Source organism: Triticum urartu, chromosome 7, assembly GCF_003073215.2.
Source record: "Triticum urartu cultivar G1812 chromosome 7, Tu2.1, whole genome shotgun sequence".
Classification (NCBI taxonomy): Eukaryota; Viridiplantae; Streptophyta; class Magnoliopsida; order Poales; family Poaceae; genus Triticum; species Triticum urartu.
In genome coordinates, this window is record NC_053028.1 from 633,812,170 (window position 1) to 633,835,806 (window position 23,637).

The window sequence follows — 23,637 nt, forward strand, 5'->3', positions numbered from 1 at the left end:
TACCATTTAGGGTTTGTCGATGCCGAGGCACCCTAAAAGCCTAAGCGTACATCATTTAGGTTCTCATCGACACCGAGGCACCCTATAGAAGCCAAGTTATGTTTTCATCATTTAGGGTTTATCGATGCCGAGGCACCCTAGGTTGGGGCTAATCACTTGGCACTAATCACTTGGCTCTATTGCCACCTATGTTGGGTTTATCATCTAGGGTTTATCGATGCTAAGGAGAATTCTAAGTTGGGCCTAATCACTTGGCTCTATTGCCACCTATGGTTTAATGCAGCAAGAATGGCGGGGCAGTTGATCCTACTTAACTAAGTACTACGATACCCCGGCCCATGCATTAGTCGCAAGTACCCCATATGTCCTATTTTTAGCAAAGTCATGCTAAAATTCACGGAAAATTTCAGCATGACCTTTGCTGAACATAGGACATATGGAGTACCCGAATTTGCCAGAACGGAAGTTAATCGACATTCCGGCAAACTCAAGGGCCTCTCGCGGTAACTGCAAATTCATCACGACACAATTGTTAGAGACAAAACCCAGCCACAGACCATATGGTCCTCTGCTTTCATATGGAAAAAAATCAGCTCAACTTATGTGAGCTTCCATTCCAGATATAATAGGTCACCAAACAAAAAATCATCCAGATATAATGGTACAGCAAAGAAACAGCTTAATCCATGCCTTAGCTTATGAACAGTCATTACTTCAAATACAGAAGAAGGAACAATTTATTTGTGACATAGTTACAAATGATGACAGAATAAAGCAACACCCTACACTAGCCTAAAAACAAGTGAAGTTTCACCCATATAAGAACAACTTTATAAAATCAGAGAAGTTGCTAAATTTTTTGTATCCTTCATATACACTGGAGTACAATGCTTTATAATGTTCCATCATCATTACAGAAAATTGACAATTGTCCATAACAGTTAACTAAAATTTTTGCCTCATAGCTTGGGTGGGTTAAGTACTAGGAGACTTTGTAATGTGCAGTACAGGTGCAGTAACAGGCTTCTGAGTTAAGAAAACATTTCTATTTGATTTTCAAACCACACACTTACTTTCAACTATAAACAAAACTGACTTGCTGTTAATGAAACTCATGGTGGAATTAACTACTAGCAGCATGTCATTATAATGGCAGTCCACTATATATTTTTATGACAAAATACATCATTATCAGGGCACATTATGGCCATTTTCTTACATGATGCTAACTGTACCTAACTGATTTTTTTGACAGTAGCTCAAGTTTTTGATAGTAGCTCCTAACTGTACCTAACTGAATTTTTTGACAGTAGCTCAAGTTTTTGACAGTAGCTTAAGTTTTTGACAGTAGCTCCTAACAGTAGCTCCTAACTAAATTTTCTGCTTAAAGGGAAGGCTGACTTAAGTGGCAAGATGATACAATTTGCGTAACATAAGAATATATGCATCTTAATATAACACCATCTCCTAACAGAAATAGTATCCAGATCTACTAGGGGGCAAAGTAGAACTGATATTCTTTTGCTGACCTCTAGTACAAGATATAGAAGAGGAGGTAAGATAAGAAATAGTGACATTTCTCTTAGCAGGAAACTTTTTCTTTCTTCTAGAAACTACAGTAAATTTCTCCTCCTCTTCCACTACAGTATCATGCCAACTTAGACACAGGGAGGCGACATTTCCATTCGAGTCATGAATATCTAAACAGTGTTCAGTTTTCTTACTAATTTGTTCCCTGGATAATTCCAATTCCTTGAGAACATGAATAAAATCAAAATTATCCAGAGGTATATCAACACCCATCATTGATGCTCTAAACATAATCTCCTTAGCTACTTAATTCCCCAACCCTAGCTACTTAATTCTCCAACCCCTTTTCTTGTCCAAAATTCTCCAACCCCTAACCCTAGAACACATGAGAAGGAAATCTAGAGGGGGAAGAGGGGGAAGCGGCTTGGGTGCTCACTGGGGAGGTCGAGGGCGACTCGGGGTAGCCGGAGCTAGTCTAGGCGGCGCGAATTCGGCGTCGAGCGATGGCGATGGTGGCCGAGGCGGAGGAAATCGGCGGGCGTCCGATGGCGTCCGAGCTCGTCCGGGTCCTCGTAGTCGAAGAGGAAGACAACGACGGTCCTCCTGGGCAGGCCGTGTGGTGTTGGACGGCGACCATGAGGTTGACGCAGGCGGGGTCGCGGGGGGAGGGGGCGCTTGGGCGGGAGGACGTAGAGGGCGCGGGCGCGGGCGGAGGGGGGACAGCGAGGGAGGCGGCGCTTGGCTCGAGGAGGCGCGGGGGCGGCGACGGAGACAGAGGCGTGGGGGCGGCGGCGGCATGGGGGCGGCGACGGAGACGGAGGCACGGGAGCGGCGGCGGCGTGGGTCAGGGCAGCAGGGGGAATTAGTTAGGGGGGCGAGGGAGAGGGACGAAGGGGATCTGGCGAGAGGGAGGGAATTATCTAGGGGGGAATCTTACTAATGGCGCACCCGCGGTCGGTGCGCCATTAGTAATCTTTTTTTTACATAGCAATGGCGCACCAGGCAGAGGTGCGCCATTAGTAATCTTTTTTTTACATAACAATGGCGCACCAGGCAGAGGTGCGCCATTAGTAACTTTTTTTTATATATAAAGCAATGGCACACCAGCCAGTGGTGCGCCATAAGTAATTTTTTTTGTTGCATGTAATAATTTTTTAGAAAATGAATATGAATATGAAACAGTAATATTTTTTATAAAAACAGTAATAATTGTTGTTTAACAACAATTGTAGTCTACACTTTTTTATTATTATTTTTTATAAAATGAAGAGGGGAGAGGAGGCGGAGCTCACCGTGGAGCGGGGGAGGGTGCGGGGGGTGCTCGTCGGCGGTGGTGGAGCAGGGGAGGGTGCGGGGGTTGCTCGTCGGCGGTCGTGGAGCGGGGGAGGGTGCGGGGGGTCGGCGGCGGTGGTGGCGGAGCGGGGAGGTTGCGGGGGGGCGGGGGGGGGGGGGGGGCGAGGGGGGGAGGGTGCGGGTGGGATCCAGATCGAGATGGAGGGGGAATCGAGATCGAGATGGAGATGGAGGGGGATCGAGATCGAGTGTCCTCATGAATATTCAATATTTTATCATATTGAATATGAAAAAATGTCATCAAATTTGAAAAAATATTCATGAATTCAAAAAGTGCCCATGAAATTTAAAAATATTCATGATATCAAAAAGTGCCCATGAAGTACAACCAAGAAATGAAGACTACGTTTTAAATACAGTCGATCTTAGCTAGCTATCTGTTCATAATCTTCTTGCTCTTCTTTTTCGCAAATGGAGTTCTTCTGTGGAACGGACGTCCTTTAGGTAGGGTGGTCCTGCTTCTTCTTGTGGTGTATGCTGCTACTTCATCGTCGTCGTCATGTTCGATCTTCGGGTCGCCGTACTTGTCGAGGACTTGCTCATTGGCTACTCCATCCATTCCGATAATCTTCCTTTTGCCTCTCCTCACGACAACACGACTGGGCTTTGACGGGTCGGTAATGAAGAAGCATTGGTCCACTTGGGAAGCCAGTACCCATGGCTCATTTTTCGTGGTGACGTTTGCGCCCGCGGTCTTGGATTTGGCTTCGGGTATAACCATGGTGGTGAAATACCGGTCTTCTTTTAGGACGCTCTTGGCCCATCTGACAGGGAACATCGGGACCTTCTCTCCAGCGTAGCTCAGCTCCCAGATCTCCTCGATCCTTCCATAGTATCTATCCTTGTCATTACCGGTGTAGGATTCCATCGTTACCCCGGAGTTCTGATAACCATCGCTCTTCATGTCCTTGTCCTCGGTGTTGAATGTGTAGCCGTTGATATCATACGCCTCATAGGTCATCAGGTTGTGCTCGGCGCCCTGTGACAAGGCGAATATGAGTTGTTCTTCCGTGGAAGAATCCTCATGTAAAGGGTACGATAGAAGCTTCTGCTTGAACCAACGCGTGAAACATGAGTTGCACTCTTTGATTATATCTCCGTCCGTCCTCTGTTGGCCTCGGTCATTGTACGTCTTTTCAATAAAGGTTTTGTGCTCTACCACCCAAGGATCGACCACGTCTATGTGTTGTAGCGCGACTAGGTTTACTCTTTCAAAGTTGGCGGGTCGACCCTCAAAGTCGACATGCATTTCGCGGCGACCCTCACGGTGATCCCATCTAGCGAGCCTGCCGAGGTGCCTGTTGACGGGCAGACCAACGGGGTTCTAAATGCCTAGATAATTCGTGCAGTAGGAGATGCACTCTTCGGTCAGAAAGCCCCTAGCTATACTTCCCTCTGGACGTGACATGTTGCGAACGTATCCTTTGATGACACCATTCATCCTTTCGAATGGCATCATGCTGTGCAGGAACGTCGGCCCAAGTTGGATGATATCCTCCACGATATGGACCAGCAGATGCACCATAACATCGAAGAATGCGGGCGGGAAGTACATCTCAAGCTCGCATAGTATCACCATGATCTCTTCCTGTAGCCTTCTGAGTTGCCTCACGCCAACCGACTTCCGTGAGATGACGTCGAAAAAGTTGCATAGGCCAAAGTGTTTCACGGACGTGCGCGTCCATGATCCCACGGATTGCAACTAGAAATATCTGCGTCATCAGCACGTGACAGTAGTGAGACATCATCCCACTGAACTTCTGCTTGGCTGGGTCTAGGTATCTGCTTATCTTCCCCGCGTAACTGTAAGGAAATTTTACTCCTACGAGGCAGGTGAAAAACTGCTCGATCTCCTCCTGACTTAGAGTGAAGCACGTGGGAGGGTAGTCATTTCGGGTGTTCTTGGCCTTTTTGCCTTTGCAACGACTTTCTGTGTCCTGCTTCGCCTCATCATCATCATCATCATTAGCGTGAAGCTCCTGCCTGATGCCCATTGATTTCAAGTCTGCCCTTGCTTTCGGCCCATCTTTGGTCCTCTCTGGCATGTTGAGAAGACTCTTGCACACGTTCTTCGTGATATGCATGGCATCAAGGCTGTGAGGCACACGGTGGATCTTCCAGTACGACAAGTCCCAAAAAATAGACCTCGTTTTCCATACCTTCAGCAGCGGCTTTGGCGCCTTTCGCTTCTTTCCTGGCTCTGGCGCCTTTTTCTTCTTTCCCGGCAGTGAGCAATCTTTCCAATTTTTCAACAGCCCATCTATTTCCTCGCCGCTCCTCGTACGCGGGCGTCTTCAGAGTTCAGTTTCACCATCGAACAGATCCTTGCGTTTCCTCCACGGGTCATCGTCGCGAAGCCACCTTCGATGTCCCATGAACACGGTTTTCGAAGACCCGGGATCTCTATCTAGCTGGCGATATGTTGTGTCATCCATGCACCTGACGCATCCAGAAAATCCATGGACCACCTGCCCCGCGAGATATCCGTAACCGAGATAGTCGTGCACCGTCATGAGCAGTGCGGCTCTCATAGGGAAATATTCTTTCTCTACGGCGTCCCACGTATTGGCTGGCGTTTTCCACAGCGTGTCTAGCTCCTCTTTCAGCAGCCCCAGATACAGATTGATGTTGTTCCCTGGTTGTTTCGGCCCTTCAATTAGCATACTCATATGAATGTACTTCCTCTTCATGCACAACCAGGGGGGAAGGTTGTACATCCACACAAACACAGGCCAGGTGCTATGTGTGCTTCTCTGGCTGCCAAACGGATTGACTTCATCGGTGCTCGCGCCCAGCACGATCTTCCTTGGATCCTTCCCAAATTCTGGGTGTTCGAAGTTCAACGCTTGCCACTGGCTCCCATCCTTAGGGTGACTCAGCTTCTTGTCTTTTTTATTTATCTCCGGATCATTTGCGTCATCTTCTCTCTTCTTCTCCTCCCTATCCGCGTGCCAACGCAGGAGCTTTGCTACCTTAGGGTCCACGAAATACCGCTGCAGACGAGGAGTGATCGGAAAGTACCACACCACTTTTCGAGGAGCTTTCTTCCTCTTCTTGTATCGAGTGACGCTGCACACTGGACATATGGTAGACTCCGTGTGTTCGCCCCGATAAATGATGCAATTGTTCATGCACACACGGTATTTCACGTGGGGTAAATCCAGAGGACACACGACTTCCTTCGCCTCCTCGAAACTGGTCGGGCACTTGTTCCCCATGGGAAGACGTTCGTGCCAGAATGACATGTTCTCGTCGAAGCATGCGTCGGTCATTTTGTGTTTTACCTTCATCTCCAAAGCCATGAGGTTACTTTCAGGCGGGTATCCTCGGGTTTGCATCCTTCATACAATGGAGTAACCGCGTCTATCTCCAGTTGATCCAGCTTGGCTTTCTCTCGGGCGGCAGCTCTTACATTATCCGTCTACTTGAGAAGCAGCTCTTGAATATGAGGGTCCTGCACCCAGCCCATCAATGGTCCATCATCGTCTGCTCCTCCGACATCTAGATCTTCATGATCATGCCCTTCGTCTGCTCCGACATCTTCCTCATCATGATGTCCGGCATCTTCTACATGATGACTGTGTACAGCATCACCGTCGTGATCATGTCCTGGAGATTCTTCGTCTTCTCGCCCGCCCGAGCCGCGGTGGTTGTCTTGCTGCCCTTCCTCATTTCTTGCCCGGCCCCCATGGACGACTTCATAGTCATATTCATCACCTTGCCACCGATAGCCATCCATGAAACCACGCAAGAGTAGGTGGTCCCGCACCTGCCCGGAATCCGGGTCCGCAATAAGGCTCTTCATCTTGCATCTTCGACATGGACATCTTATCTCCGTCTCGTTCTTTTGAAGCATCTCGGCCTTCGCGGAGCTCAAAAACCTATTCATGATGCCTTCGGTCATCATGCGAACCATGGTCGCCTGCGGGGTAGAGCAAAATGATATTTTAGAACCAAGAAAAAATTTGGCATGACTTTCCCTAAAAATAGGACCAAAAAGAATGCATAGTGCCAAAATTCTCGCAAACGGAAATGAATCAACATTCCGGCAAAATATTGGCAACTATCGCATTTCAAATACCGGTACCTGCAAACACAAACATATATGCAACACCACAAACATATGCAACACCACAAACATACATAGATCTAGCTAGGCCACAAAAAGTGCATGTGCACGTTGTTGGAGCGAGCTAGGGAGAAAAAAAGTAGATCTACAACATGAAGATAGCTTTCCCCTTACTTACCTATCAAAAAAAGGTAATTTCAACACTTAATTTTGATGAATCTATGGTGCAAATGAGGTGAGGAGGAGGAGGCAGCCGACAAGCTTAGAGAAGGAGGTGGGGGAATGAAGTGGGGAAAGTGAGTGTGTAGGTGTGGCTGTCCAAAAATATCTAGCTGGTCCCAGGTTACTAATGGCGCACCACAGAGACATGCGCCATTAGTAACCCAACATACTAATGGCGCACCACACAGACATGCGCCATTAGTAGTTTTGCAAAAAAGTAAAAAAAAATTTTTATACTCTAATGGCGCACCGTGGCACAGTGTGCCATTACTAGTTTAAACTAGTAATGGCGTACTATGCAACGGTGCGCCATTAGTAGTTTTGCAAAAAAGTAAAAAAAATACAGTAGTGGCGCACTCTATGGCTGGTGCGCCATTAGTAGTTCTAACTACTAATGGCGCACTCCGCCCGGATGCGCCATTAGTATGTTTGAAAAAATGAAAAAAAACATTTTGTTACTAGTGGCGCACCGTGTGCCTGGTGCGCCATTAGTGTCTTCCACACTAATGGCGCACCAACAGATGGTGCGCCATTAGCATATAGTAATGGCACACCACATGTCTGGTGCGCCATTAGTGTCAATTCCATCTATAGCCCTTTTCCTAGTAGTGTGTATAAAAAATGGACTGAGGAAGGAGACGAACACAGAGTCCGGTGTTAGGCGTAGAATCTTCGGAGTCGGGCTGCGTTCCATGTGTTCGGCTCGAGTCGATTATCCGATGCATCCCGCAGACGGTACACTCCACTAGTCAGGACTTGGTCAATGATGAAGGGACCTTCCCATTTGGGCTTGAGTTTGTCCTTTTTCTTATCCGGCAGGCATAGAACAAACTCGCCAACATTGTAAGTTTTGGCCCGTACTTCTCTGCTTTGGTATCTTCGAGCCTGCTGTTGATAGAATGCGGAACGGGCTTTTGCCACGTCACGCTCCTCCTCCAAGGCATCCAAACTGTCCTGCCGATCGATCTCGGCTTCTCTTTCTTCGTACATGCGCACTCGAGGTGGGTCATGAATTATGTCGCAGGGCAGAACCGCCTCTGCGCCGTATACCATAAAGAATGGTGTGTATCCGGTAGTGCGATTCGGCGTGGTCCGCAACCCCCAGAGTACGGAGTCGAGCTCCTCTACCCAATGCGTGTTAGATTCCTTGAGGGACCGCACTAATCTGGGTTTGATGCTGCTCATGATAAGACCATTTGCTTGCTCGACCTGACCCTTAGTTTGTGGGTGATAGACTAAAGCATAATCGAGCTTGATGCCCATGTTTTTGCACCAGAGTTTTACCTTGTCGGCCGTAAAGTTCATGCCGTTATCAGTGATGATGTTTTCGGGGACGCCATCACGGTGTACGACCCCGGATATGAAGTCTATCACCGGTCCGGATTCGGCCGTCTTAATAGGCTTGGCTTCTATCCATTTGGTGAACTTATCCACCATGACCAGTAAGTATTTTTGCTTGTGGGTTCCTCCTTTAAGGGGTCCAACCATGTCAAGCCCCCAGACCGCGAAGGGCCAGGTGATGGGGATATTATGGAGGGCGGTGGGTGGCATACGGCTTTGGTTTGCAAAAAGCTGGCAACCAACGCAACGTTGGAATAAGTCCTGAGCGTCTGCCCGGGCCGTCGGCCAATAAAAGCCTGTACGGAAGGCCTTTCTTACAAGAGCTCGAGCTGCAGCGTGGTGACCGCCGAGTCCGGCATGAATTTCCGCTAGAAGATTCCGCCCTTCCTCTTCGGATATGCAGCTTTGAAGGACTCCGGTGGTGCTTTTCTTATAAATCTCTCCCTCATGGACTTTATAGGCTCTAGATCGCCGCACTATGTAGCGTGCCTCATTTTGGTCCTCAAGAAGTTCTTGCCTAGTTAGGTAGGCTAGGAATGGTTTTGTCCACAGGACGATGACTGCCATTATTACGTGGGCTGAAGATGTTATTTCGTTAGCAGAGCCTCCAATTATGTGAGGATGTTCGGTGTCGGGCAGTGCGGTTGGGTCCGGGCTGTTATTTCCGGGTTCCCCTTCCCATACTACAGATGGCTTGAACAGCCTCTCCAAGAAGATGTTGGGGGGGACGGCGTCGCTTTTGCGCCGATCCGTGCCAGGACATCTGCTGCCTGATTGTTTTCCTGGGCTATATGGTGAAATTCGAGCCCCTCGAACCGAGCTGACATTTTTAGGACGGTGTTGCGATAAGCTGCCATTTTCGGATCCTTGGCATCAAAGTCTCCATTTATTTGGGATATCGCGAGGTTCGAGTCCCCGCACACCTCTAGGCGTTGAATGCCCATGGATACTGCCATCCGGACACCATGTAGAAGGGCCTCATATTCGGCTGCGTTGTTGGAATCCGTATACATTATCTGGAGTACGTATTGAACTATATCTCCTGTTGGGGATGTCAAAACGACGCCAGCACCCAGACCAGCCAACATTTTGGAGCCGTCGAAGTGCATGATCCAGTTGGAATATGTGCCGTACTCTTTAGGGAGTTCGGCTTCCGTCCATTCGGCGATGAAGTCGGCCAAAACTTGCGACTTAATAGCTCGACGTGGCTTGTAAGTTGTGTCAAACGGGAGGAGCTCGATGGCCCATTTGGCAATCCGTCCCATCGCGTCGCGGTTGTTTATGATATCGTTAAGTGGTACTTCCAAGGCTACCGTTATCGAACACTCTTGAAAGTAGTGTCGCAGCTTCCGGGATGCCATAAATACCGCGTACGCTATCTTTTGATAATGCGGGTACTGTGACTTGCATGGAGTAAGGACAGTGGACACATAGTAAACTGGCTTTTGAAGGGGGAATTTGTGTCTGTCCGTTTCTCGTTCGACGACGAGCACTGCGCTTACAACTTGATGAGTTGCCGCAATGTATAATAGCATTGGTTCGCCAATGTTTGGCGCGGCCAGGACTGGGTTTGTTGCCAATATGGCTTTTATTTCGTCGAGTCCGGCCGTGGCGGCATCCGTCCAGTCGAAGTGTTCGGTGCGCCGCAGGAGGCGATAAAGGGGTAATGCCTTTTCTCCAAAGCGGGAGATAAAGCGGCTTAGAGCCGCCACGCATCCGGTCAATTTTTGTATTTGTTTGAGGTCTTTTGGGATGTCCAATTGTGACAGAGCTCAGATCTTGGCTGGATTTGCTTCAATTCCTCTACCGGATACAATGAAGCCCAAGAGCTTTCCGGCTGGTACGCCGAAAACGCATTTTTCCGGGTTGAGCTTGATGTTGTATGTTCGGAGGTTATCGAATGTGAGCCTCAAGTCGTCTACTAGAGATTCAACATGCTTGGTTTTGACGACCACGTCATCTACATATGCCTCCACTGTTTTGCCAATCTGGTTTGCTAGACATGTCTGAATCATGCGCTGATATGTTGCGCCGGCGTTTTTGAGCCCGAAGGGCATTGTGTTGAAGCAGAATGGGCCGTATGGTGTGATGAATGCTGTTGCGGCTTGGTCTGGCTCTGCCATATTAATTTGATGGTAGCCGGAGTATGCGTCGAGGAATCACAATGAATCGTATCCTGTGGTAGCTTTGATGATTTGATCGATGCGGGGAGGGGGAAGGGATCCTTTGGGCAAGCCTTGTTGAGGTCCTTAAAATCGACGCACAAGCGCCAGGATTTGTCCTTCTTTGGTACCATCACCAGGTTTGCTAGCCAGTCCGGATGTTTTATGTCTCTGATGAATCCAGCCTCCAATAGCTTGGCTAGTTCCTCTCCCATGGCTTGTCTCTTAGGTTCGGAGAAACGCCAAAGAGCCTGCTTGACTGGCTTGAATCCTTTTAGAATATTTAGGCTGTGCTCGGCCAACCTGCGTGGGATTCCTGGCATGCCTGAAGGGTGCCAGGCAAAAATGTCCCAGTTCTTGCGTAGGAACTCTCATAGTGCGGCGTCGACATCAGGGTTTAATTGTGCCCCGATGGAAGCTGTTTTTGTACGGTCCGTTGGATGGATTTGGAATTTGACTATTTCGTCCGCCGGTTTAAAGGAGGTGGACTTGGATCTTTTATCGAGTATCACGTCGTCCCTGTTCACCGTGGAGCGTAGCGCAGTTAGTTCCTTGGCCGCTAGGGCTTCGGATAGTGCCTCGAGGGCCAGTGCGGCTGTCTTATTTTCGGCGCGGAGTGCTATGTCCGGATCACTAGCAAGAGTGATGATTCCATTGGGCCCGGGCATTTTGAGCTTCATGTACCCGTAATGGGGTATGGCTTGGAAGATTGTAAATGCCTCCCGCCCTAATAGAGCATGGTATCCGCTACTGAACGGGGCCACTTGGAACATGACCTCTTCGGACCTGTAATTACCCGGCGTGCCGAACACCACATCTAGTGTGATTTTTCCTATACAGCGCGCTTCCCAACTGGGGATTATTCCTCTAAAGGTTGTGCTGCTTCACTCAATGCGGTTCCAGTCTATTTCCATTTTTCGAAGGGTTTCCTCATAAATGAGGTTCAATCCGCTACCACCGTCCATGAGTACCTTGGTGAGTCGAAAGACGTCCACTATTGGACTGAGGACCAATGCGGCTGGTGCTCGGACTATTCGGAATTTAGGTTCGTCACTGGAATTAAAAGTAATAGCCGTGTCACTCCATGGGTTTATTGTTGCCACGTGGTAGACTTTGGCAAGGCTGCAGAGTGTTCGTTTTCATATATTATTTGATGCGAAAGTCTCGAAGACTGTTAATACCGTACTGATATCCCTGGGCTGGTGCTCTGTGGCTTCTGGGGTTAGAAGATCTTCGCCACTTTTGGCCACCTGCCGGGGTACCCAACATGCTCTAAGGCTATGAGTTGGTGTGGCGCCCTCTGCACTGTGAATTTTACAGGGTCCCTTGAGCCATCCCTCCAGTACGGTTCCATGCCCTGTAGAGGGTTTTTGCTTTTTGGTGTTTAACCCGGGTGTCTGGCGATAATGCACCCTTTTATTTCGGACTGGGTTTGTATTAAGGGCCGGATTGTCCCAAAATTTTATTTCGGTTTTCCAAGCGCTTTCCATCGCATAGTACTTTCATACTATGGACGCCAAGTCGGCAAAGCGTGTAATTTCACGGTGACTTATGGCGTTGAGGATTCCCTTATCCGTGCAATTATTGCAGAAGAATGAAATTGCGTCTTCCTCGCGGCAGTCCTTTACCCTGTTCATGACCAGGAGGAATCTAGCCCAGTAATGGTGTACTGTTTCTTCGGGCTCTTCCCTAATTTGGGATAGATCGCTTATGTTTGGGTGGGTGGGTGGAATTGAATCCGAAACCTCACCCAATCTGAGACTCAGGTGCCAAGGAGTTTCCGAACTCGGAAGTTTGGATTCTTGGATGTTTTTCACTGAATCTAGCCCACTGCCTGACTCTAGGTTCAGGTCTTGAGTGACGTCCTCCCCTTCGCGGGTATCCGGCTTGGAGGGATCGGGAATCCGGGCATAGCTAGTGCTTAAGATAGATGAAGGGTCACCGCATTGTTCCTCCACCACTGCAACATGATGGGTGACCTAGGGAGAGTTGATCTCTCTCAGATCGGGTTTAGGCCCAATCTGATCATAGTCTGTAGCGGCTCCCAGGGCGGCGATGCGATCCAAGAGCTCGTTTAGGGAAGAAAGATCCATTGGATCTAACTGCTCGGCGAGTTCTGAGTTGACGTGAAGATTGCTTTTCATGACCCGAGAAGTCATCGTCGGCGCAGCGGCCGAACAGGCGGTCATAAGAAAACCACCTAGCCGGAGAGTTTGGCCGACAGCCAAAGCTCCCTTAGCAACAGTGCCGTCTTTAAAGACGGAATGAGGCATCCTTCCTGATGGCGACGGCACATTGGAACTCTCAATGAAAGCACCAATGTCGGTGTCAAAACCGGCGGATCTCGGGTAGGGGGTCCCGAACTGTGTGTCTAGGCGGACGGTAACAGGAGACAAGGGACACAATGTTTTTACCCAGGTTCGGGCCCTCTCGATGGAGGTAAAACCCTACTCCTGCTTGATTAATATTGATGATATGGGTAGTACAAGAGTAGATCTACCACGAGATCAAAGAGGCTAAACCCTAGAAGCTAACCTATGGTATGATTGTCCTTTTTTCATCCTATGGAATAAAACCCTCCGGTTTATATAGACACCGAAGAGGGCTAGGGTTACACAGAGTCGGTTACAATGGGAGGAGATCTAGATATACGTATTGCCAAGCTTGCCTTCCATGCCAAGGAAAGTCCCATCTGGACACGGGACGAAGTCTTCAATCTTGTATCTTCATAGTCCAAGAGTCCGGCAAAAGGTTATAGTCCGGCTACCCGGACACCCCCTAATCCAGTACTCCCTCAAGTGTGTTGTGCTGAGCCCCCAGCAGAACTATGTTATGTTTCTTCTCGTTACTTTAACTCTTCAGTATGTACATACTACTAGTATTACTTTAATAGAATTTAGCACCCCAATTAAGCACGTACTAGCATTTTTAATAGTACTATATGCATAATTTGGCGACGAGCGCTCTCTATATGTACCACCTTTTTTTAATTTCAATTTTTGCTCGGCGCAATCCATCGATAGTACTACTATACAGAAGTATACATTTTATACATTTTTTAAAAGGCTAGAGTACTGTTCATCACATATATAGCTAGTTAAATTCTCAACCTAGAAAGACGTGCATGCCATGTAGTAAACCGATATGGAGGAAGTATAGTAAAAATGAGGTGATTTTACCGAGCGATCGTTGGGGGAGCATGGCCTGTCATGCGGTCCCACGTGTCATGATGTACCAAGGCGATGCGTGTGTCCCTCTTGAGGCAGAAGCAATACTAGTACGTGGTTTGAGATGATGGCGAACCGAAGTGTGAAATAATGGTTGCTTCGTCCGTCTGGGAAAGTGCGTCATTGTGATTTCACATCTCATTGCTCATTACTACTGCGGGGCCGGTACGAGTGGGGTGCGTCCCCCCTGCTGTTCTGCACTGTTATTTGGTGCTTGACACGTCGAGCCGGTTGCTATATGTCCCACATGTCGGCGACAGGAAGTACAAAATTCATGAAAGGGAGCGTCGATAGAGGAGTATACTACAGAATTCATGAAAGGGAGTGACTTAGTTTTGGAAAAATATGTTTTTACGGAGTACGTACCCACTAGGGTTTATAGTGCTCATCTAAAAAACATTCCTTTTTTCGTTTGATAAGTTGCAATTCTACTATACTAGTAGTTGTACCATTACATGTTGGATTTCGAGGTGCGTTAGATCACCCGACGCAAGCAGTGTCAAGAGGAAACTAACCAATGCATGTACAAGTTCATGGAATTTTAGTGGTCATCCATGCATTTGTTCTAATTAATGCCTCGGTAAACATAACTTCTTGAGAAAAACGAGCGTACTAATTACTTGTGCAAACTACGAAATTAATTCGACCACTCACCGTCTACCTTGGTTGGAGAGATTTTGAAATTGAGCCATAAACTGGAAAGGAGGGAGTAGTAACTTTTGTCTCGATTACTATTTGTTGCCTTGTATAGATGCAAAATGTATTTTTTTATAGTGGCCTTGTATAAGTAAATGGAGGGTGTACTAACCAAAGTACATAGTAGGGACGAGGAGTAAACGGAGGGAGTAGTAAAATTTTCTCCTCGTGCTGCGAGCCACCGCGCGCGTGGGCAAGGGAGCGGGCATAAGGCGTAGTAAGCAAGCTTCACCTCATCCTGCGAGCCACCGCACCCGTGGGCAGGGGAGATGGCGTACTAAGAAAGCTTCTCCTCGTTCTGCGAGTTGACGGGACACATCAAAAGTACTCCAGTGTATAGAGCCTTGCCTCTAAGGTAGGCCCCACATGGTTTGCCTCTTTTTTTAATTTAACATAATGCTTCAAGTCGCAATTTGTTTGTTCACCCGTGGTAGACGATCCTCCCTCCAACAAGTGGACAACCAGTACACGTGCCAAATTACCACGCGGGCTGCCTTTTTCGTACAGAAATGAGCTCCACCGTGTACCCGCGCGGGTGTGGTTGGGAAAGAGACGGAAGTACGTGCGCCGTGTGTGCACCTCTTCTCTTCGTGCATGTCCCCCACCTACGTGGGTGTGTGAGAGAGATACAAACCTAGACATAATGCGCCGTCCATCCCCATGCCTCCACCCAGTCCGACCACCAGTCACCACCACGCCCCACTCCTCCTCACCTTATCTCTCATCTTTCTCCCTCCATTTTTATATACAAGGGGCCACTATCAAAATTACAATTTGCAGATATACAAGGCCACTAACACTAATCAATGCAATATTAATGGTGTTTGCCTCGTGGTACTAGCAAAGGAGGACATTAATTATCCCGTGCATGCATGCGGGAGTTTGTAAAAAAATGCATCTTGATGTTCCGTGTAATGCACAGGCATCTTGCTAGTCCATGAAAACAACACATGGCAAAATTCCACAGCGAACGAGGGATTGAATCTATTGGGAGGGGCTGTTTGGATCTCGCCCGGGGTAGCCAAAATATTGGCGACCCTTTTGTCCACCGTTACCTTTGCCACCGATGAACGAGGAATGGCTCAGGTGCTCATGCTATCATGCATCCTCCAGCTCGCATGTTGGAGACGAGCTCACATGAGCTGTGTTTTTCCTCTCACGACGCCGCCCGAGTCGCCCGTAGACCAACCGGCGACCCGCAAATTACGCCATCCAACCGTAGCCGCACACATTATGACAGCAACTCAACCAACCGGACAAAATTCATGCAAACACGCAGACAAACTGATATTTCATATATACAACGACGGAAATCATATAAAATACCGGATTTTCATACAAACATGAAGGATTTCATTACATTCAAATGAACTACGTGGTGCTAGTTCTGGAAAGCACAGGTATATAATACCTGGCCTAAATGGTCGCCCGCCGATCGATTTGTGTTCCTCATGTCCGGTAGCACGATCACCGGACTGCCGGGAGCCCCGGAGGTATATGCTTCAGCGCAAAGGACGACTCGCTTCCCCACTGCCCAACTGATATCATTGGCTGGTGCCGAAGATGATGGTGGCCGGCACCGGTTCGAGTTCATCACCGGCCACTACTTCGCCATGGCCGGCACCGGCTCGAGTTCATCCTAACATTCCCCTCTTCCGTGGAGCCCATGCGGGGTCGACGAAGGTCCTCGCAAAAAAAGGATCCGGCAAGACACCTGCTGTGTACGCCGGCGTCGCCACCGCAGTGGCCTTCATGGGACACAAGCAGCGGCGGCCTCCCGTGTTCTACTTCTCCTTGATGATGGCGGCGGACGCGGAGGCACTGGCCACCGACTCGTCGCTCTCCGCGCACCTGGCTTCTGTCACTGCTTGCATGGCGTGGCCGCCTGCATGGGAGTCTCGGCCACAGAAACGGGAGACGCGGTACGAGGCGGCGGCGTGGACGGCAACAACGACGCCCGTGCACCGCTCCTCGTCGAGCTGGCCTGGAGCGGCGAGTTGCTGAACCGCATGCCGGCTTGGGGCGGCAACTGGCTCCGTCGGGCAAGGGGAGGGTGGTGGATCAGCAAGCTGCATAGCTCGTATCCAGCGGGCTACCCAGCCAGCTTGGATGCGGAATAACTACTCTTCGTAAGCCATTGTAAGAGTGGACAAAATGGTGGAGGAGATAGGGGAGCGGAGGAGGTGTGCGATTCCTGGCCGGCGTTTGGCCTCGTTTAAATAGGAGATTAAATAGACGATGGACGGGAGGAGCTCGACCGGCATTGCGTTTAACGCCGGCCCGGTCATGAACGGACGTGTGTCCAGAGTGGGTTTCTCGGCTTCCACACGGGCGGGTTTCATGGAGGCGTTTGAATGCGGCACGGAGGCGTGTTCAGCCGGGCGTGCCGCGAGTGGCGCCCTCGACTCTGACCTAGGACACCACGCTGTTCTTCCACTAACATGTGGGCTCTTTGGGTGCATGGCATGCATGTCAGTGACCCAACGCAGGCAGTGCACAGCAGAGGAACCTTTGGTGGGCCAGGGCAGTCAGAAGCGGGCATTTCATAAACCGATGATTATTCATTGAGTGTGACGTCATCTTTTTCATGTAGATAAGCCTACTATGTTGATAGCCCATTCGATACGTTGTGATTCATAAAGACCGCTACAAACATCAATGTTCTGCTTATCACAGGTTCATTGGAGATATTTGGAGCTGCGGGCTTAATATTGTGACGCCCCCGATTTGACCATACACTAATCATACACGCAAACGTGTATGATCAAGATCAGGGACTGACGGGAAGATATCACAACACAACTCTACCAATAAAATAAGTCATACAAGCATCATATTACAAGCCAGGGGCCTCGAGGGCTCGAATACAAGAGCTCGATCATAGACGAGTCAGCGGAAGCAATAATATCTGAGTACAGACATAAGTTAAACAAGTTTTCCTTAAGAAGGCTAGCACAAACTGGGATACAGATCGAAAGAGGCGTAGGCCTCCTGCCTGGGATCCTCCTAAACTACACCTGGTCGTCATCACCGGGCTGCACGTAGTAGTAGTCACCTCCCGAGTAGTAGTAGTCGTCATCGACGGTGGCGTCTGGCTCCTGGGCTCCAACATCTGGTTGCGAAAACCAGGTAGAAGGGAAAGGGGGAAAGGAGGTAGAAAGCAACTGTGAGTACTCATCCAAAGTACTCGCAAGCAAGGAGCTACACTACATATGCATGGGTATATGTGTAAAGGGCCATATCGGTGGACTGAACTGCAGAATGCCAGAATAAGAGGGGGATAGCTAATCATGTCGAAGACTACGCTTCTGGCAGCCTCCGTCTTGCAGCATGTAGAAGAGAGTAGACTGAAGTCCTCCAAGTAGCATCGTGTAGCATAATCCTACCCGGCGATCCTCTCCTCGTCGCCTGTTAAAGAGCGACCACCGGGCTGTATCTGGCACTTGGAAGGGTGTGTTTTATTAAGTATCCGGTTCTAGTTGTCATAAGGTCAAGGTACAACTCCAAGTCGTCCTGTTACCGAAGATCATGGCTATTCGAATAGATTAACTTCCCTGCAGGGGTGCACCACATAACCCAACACGCTCGATCCCATTTGGCCGGACACACTTTCCTGGGTCATGCCTGGCCTTGGAAAATCAACATGTCGCAACCCTACCTACGCTTAAAAGAGAGGTCAGCACGCCAATCCAAATCCTATGGCGCAGGGGTCTGGGCCCATCGCCCATTGCACACCTGCATGTTGCAAGGGCGGCCGGAAGCAGAACTAGCCCCCTTAATACAAGAGCAGGCTTACGTTCCAATCCGGCGCGCGCCGCTCAGTCGCTCACGTCACGAAGGCTTCGGCTGATACCATGACATCGAGTGCCCAGACTCAGATCAAATACCAAGATCTCGTTAAACGTGTTAAGTATCCACGAGCGCCGACTAGGGCCAGGCCCACCTCTCTCCTAGGTGGTCTCAACCTGCCATGTCGCTCCGCCACAAAGCAACAGTCGGGGGCCGTCGGGAACCTAGGCCCACCTCTACCGGGATGGAGCCACCTGCCCCTTCAGCCCCCATCTCCGAACAGTATCATAAGTAATGTAACAGTATAAAGTATATAGCATATGCCCGTGATCACCTTCCGAAGTGATCACGGCCCAGTAGTATAGCATGGCAGACGGATAAGAGTGTAGGGCCACTGATGATAATCTAGCATCCTATACTAAGCATTTAGGATTGCAGGTAAGGTATCAACAGTTGTAGCAACAATGACAGGCTATGCATGAGAATAGGATTAACGGAAAGCAGTAACATGCTACACTACTCTAATGCAAGCAGTATAGAGGAGAGTAGGCGATATCTGGTGATCTAGGGGGGGGCTTGCCTGGTTGCTCTGGCAAGAGAGAGGGGTTGTCAACACCGTAGTCGAACGGGGGTCGCCGGCAGTCTCGGGGTCTACCAGAAAGAAGTAATTGAGGGGGAACACAATAAATAACAAAGAAATCAATGTAACAAAAAGCAAGATGCGGCATTACGTTGTGCTAGGGGTGACCTGACGCAGTACGAGGTGATACCGGTGAAGGGGGGAAACATCCGGGAAAATATCCCCGGTGTTTCGCGTTTTCGGGCAGAGGAGCCGGAGGGGGAAAGTTGCGAGTTCGACAGGTTAGGGATGTGTGACGGACGAACGGGCTGTGTATCCGGGTTCCTCTCGTCGTTCTAAGCAACTTTCATGTACAAAGTATTTTCATCCGATATACGGTTTATTTTATATTAATTTTCTAATGTTTTAATTCATTTTTGGAATTAACAGATTTAATTTAAATAAAAACAGGTTTACTACAACAGCATTACATCATCATGATGTCAGCAGTCAATAGTGTGTTTGACTGGGTCAACTGACGTGTGGGTCCTGGTTGTCATAGACTACTAACTAATTATTTGTTAACATTTAATTAGCAGGTTTAATTAGAGTTAATTAGTTAACTAAACAGTGTTAATTAAGTTATTTAATTAATTACATAATTAATTAAGTATTATTTAATTAACTAATCCTTTTTATTAATTTAATTATATATTTCTTTTTTTATTAATAACTTTAAAGAAAACGTTCTGTGGGCGGGGCCCCTTTGTCGTAGGTACAGGGGCGGGCCCAGCTGTTTGTGGCCCCTGGGGCCTAGCAGGTCGGGCAAGGAAGGCGCCTGAACGGGCACGTGCCCGAGGGGCGTTGGGCACGCTCGGCGCACGCCGGCGCCGGCAGCCAGGCCCAGGGGACGCGGTGCAGGCGGCGATGAGCGGAAGGCCGCGGGGCGAGCAGATGGCGGCGCGCAGGGTACGCACGGGGCAGCAGCAGGGCTGCACGGCGGAGGGAGAGCTGCGGCAGCAAACAAGGGGACGGCGCCGGCGCGGCCTGGCGCGGCGAAGCCGAGGTGGGAGGCGAGGTGACAGGGGGAGGCGCGGCGCGACGGCGTGGGTGCGCGTAGGCGAGCGGGACGGTGGGGCACGCGGCCCAGGCGCGGCGCGGGGAAGGAGCTCGCGGCCCCGGGGTGGCAGCGGGGCGTTGGGCGCGCGAGCGCGCGCGCATCGACGGGGGCCAGCCCGGCCAGGAGCTGGGGCGCGGTGCGCGGGTGCCGGGTGCGTGCACGGGACGAGGGAGCCGCGGGGGGGGGGAGGGGGCGCGGCCACGGCGGTGACCAGACGAGGAGAGGGGGAGCTCACAGGGGAGGAGTAGGGCACGGGCAACATGCGCGGGGTGAAAGGCGAGGACGACGGCGGCGGAGCGGGAGGTAGGCCGGCAGGGACGAACGAAGACGAGGCAGTGCGACGAGGTAGCACCGGGCGGCGGCGGCGAAGGGTCTCCTCCTCTCGATCTGATCCAATCGGGAGACAGGGGGGAAGATATTTCGTGGGAAGTGGGGGTGTCGGTGCGTGTAGTGGGGGGGTGCGGGAGGATAAGGGGTGCAGGTGGGTTGGCCCGTGCGGGCGGCGGTGGCCAACTGGGCCAGAGCCCGGGGGGCAGGGGGTTTCCTTTTTCCTTTTTTTTCTTTTGTTAGTATTGTCTTTTGTATTTTCTTTATTTATTTCTCTTTTCTGTTTTATTTCTAGTTTCTTTTTCATTTAGTTTTTATCTAACATAAAAATGATCCCTAATTTAGTAATATATTAAAACCCACTACAAAAAAAGGTTTTACCCCAAAACAATTTAGTTTAGTATTTTGATAATTATAAAAGCATTTAAATATTGGTTTTTGCTACTGTTTTAATACCTAAGGGTATTTAAACATTTTATAAAAATGGGGTTTCTCCACCATAATTACTTATGCATTATTTGGCTCACTCCGAACATTTTAGATTTTAATAATTCAAAACTTTAATTGTTTGACTTGATTTTGAATTTGAATTTTGAATCGGTTTTTTTTAACTAACCCGAGATTAACTACAGTGAGAAAGGTGACGTGGCATCATTAATGGGGGATTATTGTACCCTAAGTATCCGGGCGTCACAATTCTCCTCCACTACAAGAAATCTCATCCCGAGATTTAGGAGCGGGGGTAAGGTGGAAATGATTTGGTTACGAAATTCTAACGGGTCTTCTCGGTGTTGGTTGCTCTTCTCGAAGAGGTCCATCCATTACTTGAGGTCTTCATTTCTCTGCTTTAGGTCATCATGGTGAAGTCGGCATCCTTTCTTAGGGAATTCCATCGTACTTCCGAAAGAATAAAGGGTGGGTATTCCGGGGGAACGAACCTCTGCAAGGTTAACTATCTGGTCAATAACATCGCGTAAGGTCATGGCAAGTAACTCTCGAATTGAAACTTAAGAAAGTATCGAGAGCAAAGTAAGGAGGTATCGTGGGAAGTTTCGAGCAGGCAGGCAATCGTTTGATGCCTGTTACAAGGCGTGGAAGGGGGTTCAAAGCAACAGGAATAAGTATTGTGTCTGATACCAGAATAGATCACTAGGAAGGTGACCCATGAATTACATATGAAATCAAGAGCGAAGAACAACTTTGGCAACATGGGCGTACAGGAGAGTCAGGTTTCAATCCTATGAAATTTTGGGTTATGGTCCCACCATGTGGGTTAAAAGTAGGAAGGGTGGTGACATCTTGCACGATCATGTAAGCAAGGCATGTCAGAGGATAGTCTGTCGGTTATGTCGGCAACAACATCGGTACCAAGGGCGAGGGACGAAGAGAACCATTTTCCTGTTCGTTGAACGAGGCGGACCAGTAGGCAAAGTTCTCGTCCATCGGCGGTTACCGGAATGTCATCAACAATAGTAACAGGGTTACACTAGACAGGATGGTACACCAAGGTGTTTACATAAGCAGAAGAATATTACTTCTTAGAACATATAGATCACAAGAAAGGTTAAACAAAACAATGGAAAGGAAAATGTGATCCTCAGATTAAACAAAACAATGGAAAGGAAAATGTGTTTAAACACATAACTCAACGGTATATCCTTCCCAAGGACAAGCAGAGTAACATATCCATTACAGGATATAATGTAGAAATCTCTTTAGGTAAGGTGAGAGAAAATTCATGACATTACCCTTACAGCGGTGTTTGGATAATGGACAAAGAAAAATTAGCATTGTGCTTCAAATGCTCCTATTGAAAAATCGGAGTACCACAGACATGCTTCGAGATAGCATTGACATGGTTTTCAAGCAAAGGTCAGACTTTGGATACACAACAGATCCATCAGGATAAACTTATTAAACAAGGCATTCAATTTCCTCACGTAAAAATGGTTAACCTTGTTAAGCAGGAAACTATAACACTAGGTCCTCCGGTCAGCTGTGCTAGGCATGACATCACCTTACTTGGTGATATAAAGACCAATGTTATGACTCTTGGAAAATGTTCCAACCATCATATTTGACCGAGATTCAGATCTGATCGGTGTCAGGATACCTCAGACTCAGGATGCCCGAGAAGAAATGGTGCGACACAAATTGACAACAAGACATCGTAAGATTCTCGGGAAATGAACTATTGGAAGCGAGTTCCGAACAAGGGTTCACCATTAAATCAAGGAGAGGTGAGGAGGTGACAGATTGACTCAGCGACAATCCATTGAGATTTCCAAAAAAGATGGATTTCCACCACTATGTGAACAAGGAGATAACATAAGCTAGATCAAATGACTTAATGATGTATGCTCGAGGAAAACATACACAGTTAAACATTGGTTGAAATGTGCACCCGAAATATGGGCTAGGTAGCACGATCAATGTTCGAATGATGATTCAATAAGCCATAGACGTAGAATGAAACTATAGACCAATAACTTCAAAGCAATAGGGTTGCTATAAGTTTAGAATTTACACATCACAGACCATTTGTCGGTATTCCGATTAGAAACAACACGGGGACCAAGAAAAGAATGGTGATACTAATAAGTATCACTTGTAGAAAGAATTCTTAAGGGTGGTGAATTTCCCATGACATTCTTAACCTAAAAGATAGCAATACTCCAAGGTAAAACATAACATAAGTTGGATAGCAAGGGTCTCAAGGTACAACACAAGACATGAACAAGTTTGTGTTGAAGGAAAGCAAGAATGTTGCCGATGACAACACAAATCATCAAGGGGCAGGGATGGTATTTCTCATCATGAATTCAATTGATATCCTGGAGGAACTCAGAATGGTGATGATGATCATGACAACTTCTGTCGAGAGGTTTCATGGAGATGTAATCGGTCGGCGATGACATCAAGTCAAAGGAATGATGAAGACAAAAGTTATTGGAACCACGAGTACGCCACAAACTAGGAATCCAGCTTGTTGTTCAAGGCAAAAAGATCTGACCTGGAAAGTCGACGTAAGCCTAGCTCATCATCGAAAGTTGTGCTCCGGGATTAAGGACCAGGTAGCACAGTTAAAATTTAGCACGATAATGATAATAGCCGATCAGGCTTGGAATGACTTGAAGGATTATTAAACTCATAAGCAACGAAGTTTACTTAGAGTTATCGAACCAGAGTGTGGAATCGGTTCATTTACCGGTGTTCTTGAGAGACTAACAACTCAGAACCCA